This window comes from Dioscorea cayenensis, chromosome 5 (genome assembly GCF_009730915.1).
Source record: "Dioscorea cayenensis subsp. rotundata cultivar TDr96_F1 chromosome 5, TDr96_F1_v2_PseudoChromosome.rev07_lg8_w22 25.fasta, whole genome shotgun sequence".
Taxonomy (NCBI): Eukaryota; Viridiplantae; Streptophyta; class Magnoliopsida; order Dioscoreales; family Dioscoreaceae; genus Dioscorea; species Dioscorea cayenensis.
The window spans coordinates 10133112-10140580 of record NC_052475.1 but is presented as its reverse complement, the minus strand read 5'-3'; the positions used below and the strand labels follow the sequence as shown (position 1 = coordinate 10140580).

The 7469-nt window shown below is 40.4% G+C and overlaps 1 non-coding gene across 1 annotated transcript; it reads left to right on the top strand.

Moving 5' to 3' along the window:
* The first annotated feature begins 749 nt into the window (after positions 1 to 749).
* Positions 750 to 854, top strand: LOC120262640. The gene has a single exon (XR_005536901.1). It is a non-coding gene; the product is annotated as a small nucleolar RNA R71 (small nucleolar RNA).
* The last annotated feature ends 6615 nt before the right edge of the window (positions 855 to 7469 follow it).

Genomic DNA, 7469 nt, shown 5'->3' with positions numbered 1-7469 from the left:
GCTTTAGCAAGCTGCCTCACTTGGTGCTCAAGTGATCTGTCATGAAGCTTGAAGATTCGCAAAATGGAGCCTATCTCATTTGAACTGCTCGCCATATTGAGCAAGATGAGCATTCACCTTATTGAACTAAGTATCCATACTACTGGGTTATGTTATTAAACCTTGACTCCAGTGTTAATCATGAACTTGGCTAGCACATCTTCAATAGTGAATCTCTTCTCCAATATTGGTTATTGTATTTGGGAACCTTGTGGTGGTGGTGCGCTTTTTGTTGTTGCCCTTGATTCCATGAAAAGTTTGAGTGGTATTTCCACCCCGGATTATAAGTTGACTGTAAGGGTTTCCTTGTGGCTTTTGTCCCCCCAATATAATCAACATTCACAATTGGGGTGACTGGAAGAGCTAGCAATAAGACATTGGGCGACTCCATGCCCTCTATGTCAAGTGCTACAACTCATCACCGACTCTGACTTTGAGCTAGTACCCATGAGCATGTCTAGCTTCTGAGACAACACATCAACCTTTGTGGCAAGAGCATCATTGGTACTAACTTCATAAATTCCGGCCCCTTTTTGTGGTGCACCTCTTGAGGCCCAATGAGACTCATTGCTTGCCATTGATTCACTCGAGTTGCTCGACTTCGTCGGGAGTACTTGTTGCTAAGAGATCCATCCGCTGGGGCATCAATTAATTGATGAGTTGCATAGTTTAACCCATTGTAGATGATCTAAACCCGCAACCAAGAAGCAAAGCCATCATGGGGCATCTTCGAAGGGGTTCTTTGAATCTCTCATATGCTTCAAATAATGTTTTGACTCTCTTTGCTTAAACACTGACATTTCATGCCTTAGCTTTGCCTCTTTGCTAGGAGGAAAGTGTCTTCCCAAAAATTTTTCAACCATATATTTCCATGTTTTGATCAATCCCGGTAGTAAGGATGTGAGCCACTGGTATGCACCATCTCTCAAACTGAATGGGAATAGTCACAGCCGGATCGCGTTGTCTGTCATCCTATTTATCTTGAAAGTAGAACAGATTTGGAGAAAATCAAGAAAGATGAGCATGAGTGTCTTCATTCGTAAGACCATTAAATTGGATTGAATTCTGGATCATACCGATGTTGCTTGCCTAGATTTCAAAATTGTTTGTGGCGATGGATAGTGCTTGAACATTGAATTCTTCGCCTGTGAAATATGGCCTTTCATATTCAGACAAGGCACATCTTTCCCAGGCCATGATTATAGATTTTCTGTCCTTAATTTCAATATTTCATTCACTTGAGCCTTCACCCACTTCTCTTAATCTTTGATGTAAGGCCCTTTCAATTTCACTGTCCAGTGTGACTATGTTTGATGGATTTGCTCATGTCATGCACTGTACCTTACAAAGTCAAGAAAGATATAACAAGTTAAGCTTAAAAAGAAATAAGACAAATTAAAAGAAAAAATAAAAGAAAATAAAAATGGTTAGAGCAATAAGCTAGAACTTTCCTAGAATTCCTTAATGTCCCCGGCAATGGCGCCAAAAACTTGGTTGCTAGCCCGCAAGTGTATGGGATCACTAAGTAATACCCGTGAGTGACACAGGGGTCATATTCCATGGGGCTAAGAAGCTCCTATTACTCCTCCACCACCTATTATCTAACCTTAAAATTTAAGCATCTTTTACTACTCTAACAAGTGCAATAATATAAACAAGTTGCAAGAATAAACAGTACAGTCAACATAGGAGATCACAAGAGCAATAATGAGATACCTAGGCCTAGGGATGAGTATCCCCTTGAGGGGTCATCATGATATATGGATGCACAGTAAAAGCAAGGTAGGGGTGATTTATACCGATGGATCACAAGATTAGTCCAATCCCAATATCTCGGTGATTGAACCCTAATCCCATACGAAAGTCAATAGAGATCTCTCCCTAATCACATTCTTACAATCACATTAAGTGTAGGGAAATCCCGTAATAAGGACACACTTACCCTAAGTCTATCCTTAAAGTTCGGAGGGGTTACCGACATCCAATTTCTCAGCATGTCGATCGAAGAATACCCTTTTTAACTCATTAATGATCTAGTACATGTGAGTAGGTCACATCTACATGTACAACTCAACAAATACTTAATTATCTCTACATTTACTGGTTCTAGACATGAAGAACAATGAGCCAAATATAAATCAACCCACTGCATTTCAAATAAAAGTATAGCATACCCCTTGTATGGAGGCCGTATGTGGCTCAAAATAAGACTCAAATCTCCCCCAAAAGTCATCCATACCGGGTCAATGAGTGGGGTCTCTAATGGGGTCTATAACGGGGTCAATTATGGCCTCATTAAGGCAGTATGAACCAAGCAAAAATCAATCCTGGGGTCAATCGTGGCCTCCTTGAGGCAGTATGCCTTCAAACTAATACTTCTCTTCTCTTGTTACAGTGTTTATCGAGGGGTCAATTCCGGTCAACATTGAGGCGTATGGCCTATATCAATTCCTGCCTTGAAAATCATCCAGGTGCTACAGTTGTTACTACGATGATCTTGCTACAGTGCCACTGCTACACCACTATGGCTATAGTAAATATGCTACACTATCACGACCTGGTTTTCTTCTCTTTTTTCTGCCCAAATTGTATCTCTGTATCTTCCATGGTGTTTTCACGTCATGCGAAGCAAATAATACGCGATTAAGCATAAAAAATGCATCAATCCTTATAAAAGTACATGCTAACAATAACAAATATATATACTAAAATACATACATTTAGACACTTATTAGGTTGAGACAAGGAATGGAAAAGAGACAATAACTAAGAGCAAGAAGACAACGGTGCATGAAATGCTTAGCACAAGTAAGAATTCTGAAGAAAAAAAAGAAGAACCTTCATCACCACCACAATAAGAGAAAATTTGGGAATACAAGACTCACATTCCTTATCCAGAGAAGCTTAAACATGACAAACAAGATGCTTAGTTTAAGAAGTTCCTCAATGTCTTCAAGCAACTTCATATTAATATCCCCTTTGTTGGACTATTGTTGCAAATGCCAAAATACGTCAAGTTCATGAAGGATCTCCTCACAAATAAAAAAAAAGTTGGAAGAGATAGAAACTGTGGCATTTTCTAGAAATTGTTCAGTTGTTCTGCAGAAGAAATTGGCAAAGAAATTAATTGATCTTGGAAGTTTCATTATTCCTTGTGTGATGGGAGATGACATTAAAGAGAAAGCTTTTGACAAATTCTAGGGACGAGTATCAATGTTATGTCAGTATGTACTCTTTTTTTGAAATTGGGGCTAGAAGATTTAAGACCCATAAGGATAACTGTGCAACTGGCTGACCGTTTAGTAAGAAAACCCTGAGCAGTGGTGCAGGATGTCTTGGTGAAGGTAGATAAGATCATCATCCTGGTGGATTTTGTAATTCTTGATGTGGATAACAAGGTTGATGTTCCTTTGATCCTAGGGCTCCCATTTCTTAACACGACTGGCATTCTCATTGATGTGAAGGGAGGTAAATGACACTAAGAGTAGGGCAGGAAGAGGTGGTCTTCACACTCTTGGATACGTTGGGACACACACTAGACCATGATGAAAAACTTTATTTTACTGATGAGACTGACATTGTTGCTTTTGACTGTGTGCAAGAGGTTTTGTCATTGAACCCACTCGGATGAATACTTGGGGAATTGGATAATGAAGAATGCCAAAAAAATGTTTCCACTTCCCCACCTGTGCAACATGTGTTGTACATGGAGAAAAACCTTTCACTAACTAGCAAAAAGAAGAAGAGGTTAAAGAAAATGTGGAGTAGGTGAATAAAAAGATAAAGGGGCATGGATCTTACACTATTAGCACCAAGAGAGATAGATCATTTTATACTTTGATGGGCAAGGTGAATTTCAAGTCTATTCATGCCTTTCAACGAACCTCCCTTGTGGAATTATGTCCAAGAAGACCTGAGGTAATTCTCCTCCATTTGATCCACATTGAAGGTAAAGAAGAAGGTACGTCAAGCTAATGACATTAAACAAGCGCTTCTTGGGAGGCAATCCATGTTTTAAATTTGTCATCTTTAATTTTTTGTATTCTCTAGGTTTTAATTATGTTTGTTAAATGAAATTTTTGTTCTTGTGGATGCATTTTTCGTATTTATTTGTGTGTGTGTGTGTGTTGATTTTATGGTTGTTAAGTAAATTTTTGGTCTTGTGGTTTTATTCATCGATTTGGTATTATTTGGTGATGTTTCATTACTTGTTTTGGAAATTAAAATATTGTATATCAAGTTTATTTATAGTTACAAGGGAGTTCTTGCCTATTTCTCATTTTCCTAGGTTTTTATAGGCTTTTTTTTAGGCCCCATGTAACTCACGGGGGCCATGTGAGAGATCCTGTGAGTCTTACTGCCTCACGGGCTATAGTTGGCCAGCAAGCCATGCAGGCGCCAGGAAGGGGCTAGGTGGCCTTAAGTGGCTACCTCCTTCTCTTTATCCTCACTATTTACTGATTGCTTCCCCGCAAGTGTATGGGATCACCAAGTAATACCTTGTGCAAGAGTACAAGGATCATATTCCACGGGGCTAAGGAGCTCCTATTACTCCTCCATCACCTATTATCTAACCTTACAACTTAAGCATGGTAAACTACTCTAACAAGTGCAAAAGTGTAAGAAAATTGCAAGTATGATAATTATAAAGCCACACAAAAGATCATAAGAGCAATGATGAGATAAAGAGGCCTAGGGATGAGGATTCCCTTGAGGGGTCATCACGGTGTATGGATGCACAGTAATAACATAGCAAGGGTGATTTAGACCGACGTATCTCAAGATTAGTCCAACCCTAATTTCTCGGTGATTGAACCCTAATCCCTTACGAATGTTGGTAAGGATCTCTCCCTAATCACATTCCTACGATTGCATTAAGTATAGGGAGATCCCGAAATAAGGACACACTTACCCTAAGTCTATCCATATGGTTCAGAGGGGCTACCGACATCCAATTTCTTAGCATGTCGATACAAGTATATCCCTTCTAGTTCATTAGGGATCTAATACTGTGAGTAGGTCACATCTACGTGTACAATTCAAATAAGAACTACGGATCACTCCATTAAGTAGTTCTAGGCATGAATAACAATTAACCAAACCATAAATCAACCCAAGCATTTCAATTAATAATAAGGCATCAAAAATACATGATGAACCCCCCAAGGTTCGCCTACATCCGGTGGCCTTTGGGGTCTAGTGTGCCATTATACAAACAAACATGAGAGAGACAACAAAAATAAGAAACAAATACATAAGTGACACTTCCTAGTCCAAATGATGAAAAAGAAGGGCAAGAGCGGCCGAATGATGGGTCCTTTAGCCGAATAAATGCAGAATGATCTCTTGACTCCTCTCCCATTGGTGGTGAAACTCTTCCCTAAAGTTCCAAGCCCTTGATAACCTCTCAAGCTTCAATAAAAACCATCCAAAAGATGTCTTCCTTCCTCCTAAGTTGTGGCTGACAAAAAGCTCTCTTTTCCACCCCTCAAATGTGCTTTTATACTTCCCAAGTATCCCACCCGTATGGGGGCCATATAGGGGTTAAAATGAGACCAAAATCCCTCCAAAAGAAGCCATCCCCGAATTTATCCCGGGGTCAATCCCGGGGTCTATGATGGGGTCAATGATGGTCGCATTGAGGCCGTATGAATCAAGCCAGAAGATGGTTTTTCTTGCTACAGTATCCCTCCCGGGGGTCAATCTAGGGAAGCATTGAGGCAGTCTGGCCTGAGTCAAATCCTGACTCAAAAATTTTCCAGGTGCTACAGTGGTTGCTACAGAAGTACAACTTGGTTTTTTTCTGTTTTTCACCCAAGTCATATCTTCCTGTCTTCCATTGCTCCTCCATGCCCTAAAATGCAAATAATACATGATTAAGCACAAAACGGGCATCAATTCTTATAAAAATACATGCTAGATTGACAAGTTCCCTTTGCGTATTTCCCGCAAGTGCACGGGTTTGTCGAAGTAATAATCCCGGATAAGCAGCTATCGAATCCACAGGGAGTATGGAATAAAAACACTTAATCCTCTCCTTACCTATGTGAAAGATCAGTAGTGATAAGTGTGACAATGATTCAATTCTCAAAAGTAAACAACAAGTAAGAGAGCACGAGTAAAAGAGGAGGTAAGGCAATCGATAAAGATGGGGTACTCAGATAATGCTCCGACTAGGACAATCGTTTCAAGTGCAAGAACCCTCTATTATGCTTCCTAATCAATGCAATGGTGAGTCGTGGAAATCCTTAAATACATAGTTGATAAGTGCTTGTGCGATATGAATGCGAAGTGATAAGTGTGGGGGAGTTTGATAAGTCTTTGGGCGATATGGATGCGAAGTGTTCATTCCTTATGTTGAGCATTACTTATCTCAGGTTTTTACACTAATATATGTGTTTTTATGTTAATTTTATACAGGTAGGGTTGTGAGGCCAAGTATGAAGAAAAGAAGCCAATGTGGATTACAATGCACCGATTTTGGAGGAAATCTTGCTAAGGTTCAAACGTGAAGACATAGGCCGATGTGAGATGCAAGAGTGTGTACTAACCTCCTCCTATTCGAAAGTTAGCACATCCATTTGGAGGGGCACAAAGGCGATCACACTCGAGCATTCTGACTTATGCACATAGAATAAGAGCTTCACCAACGTGCCTATCATTGAAGATGCAAGTGATCCACGACGCGAACGTGTGCCCGTTTGCGTTACTCCGATGAAAGTATGGATTCGGGAAGCTATTCAGGCTGGATACTATAGTAGAGCACGGTAGCAAAATGGTAGAAAGTACTGTAGTAGCACTGTTCACAGCCGGTCGAGAAAACAAGAGTTCAGAGGATCCACACGGGCATGTGGAAATTATCCACGCCTGTGGAAATTCCCCATGGGCGCGTGAAGCATCCACGCCCATGTAGTAGCCCGATTCCAGCCCTATTTAAAAGCCAAATCAGCCCCGATTTTAGTATTCTTTTTCTCCATCTTTTCCCCAACTTGAGAGAGGGCTTCGCTAGGGGTTTCGAGGGGTATTGGCCTAGGTTTTGGAGAGGTTCTATGGCTCCGACATCGTCATTCCTTAGGATGAAGTTTGGTAGGGGAGCTTCCGTTATGGCGTATCCTATACCGGACGAGGGAATCCTTGGACGACTAGTAGAGGACTTTCCACAAGACCATCGACATTACTATCAAGGGGTTTTCTTTATTGATTCATTGCTTTTTACATTCTGCTTTCTTTTGATTTGTACTTAGCTCCATGGAGAGCTAAACCCTAGTGGGTACTCGGGGTATTGTGAACCCTAGGATGTATTTGTTTCTTTGAACCTCTTTATTATGCTTTCAATAAATTGATGTCTATTGTGAGTTCCAACCTTGAATGCTTGATTGTATGAACATTTCCCCTAGAGTGACACTAGGGTTGAGAGTTTTTGTTGGTAA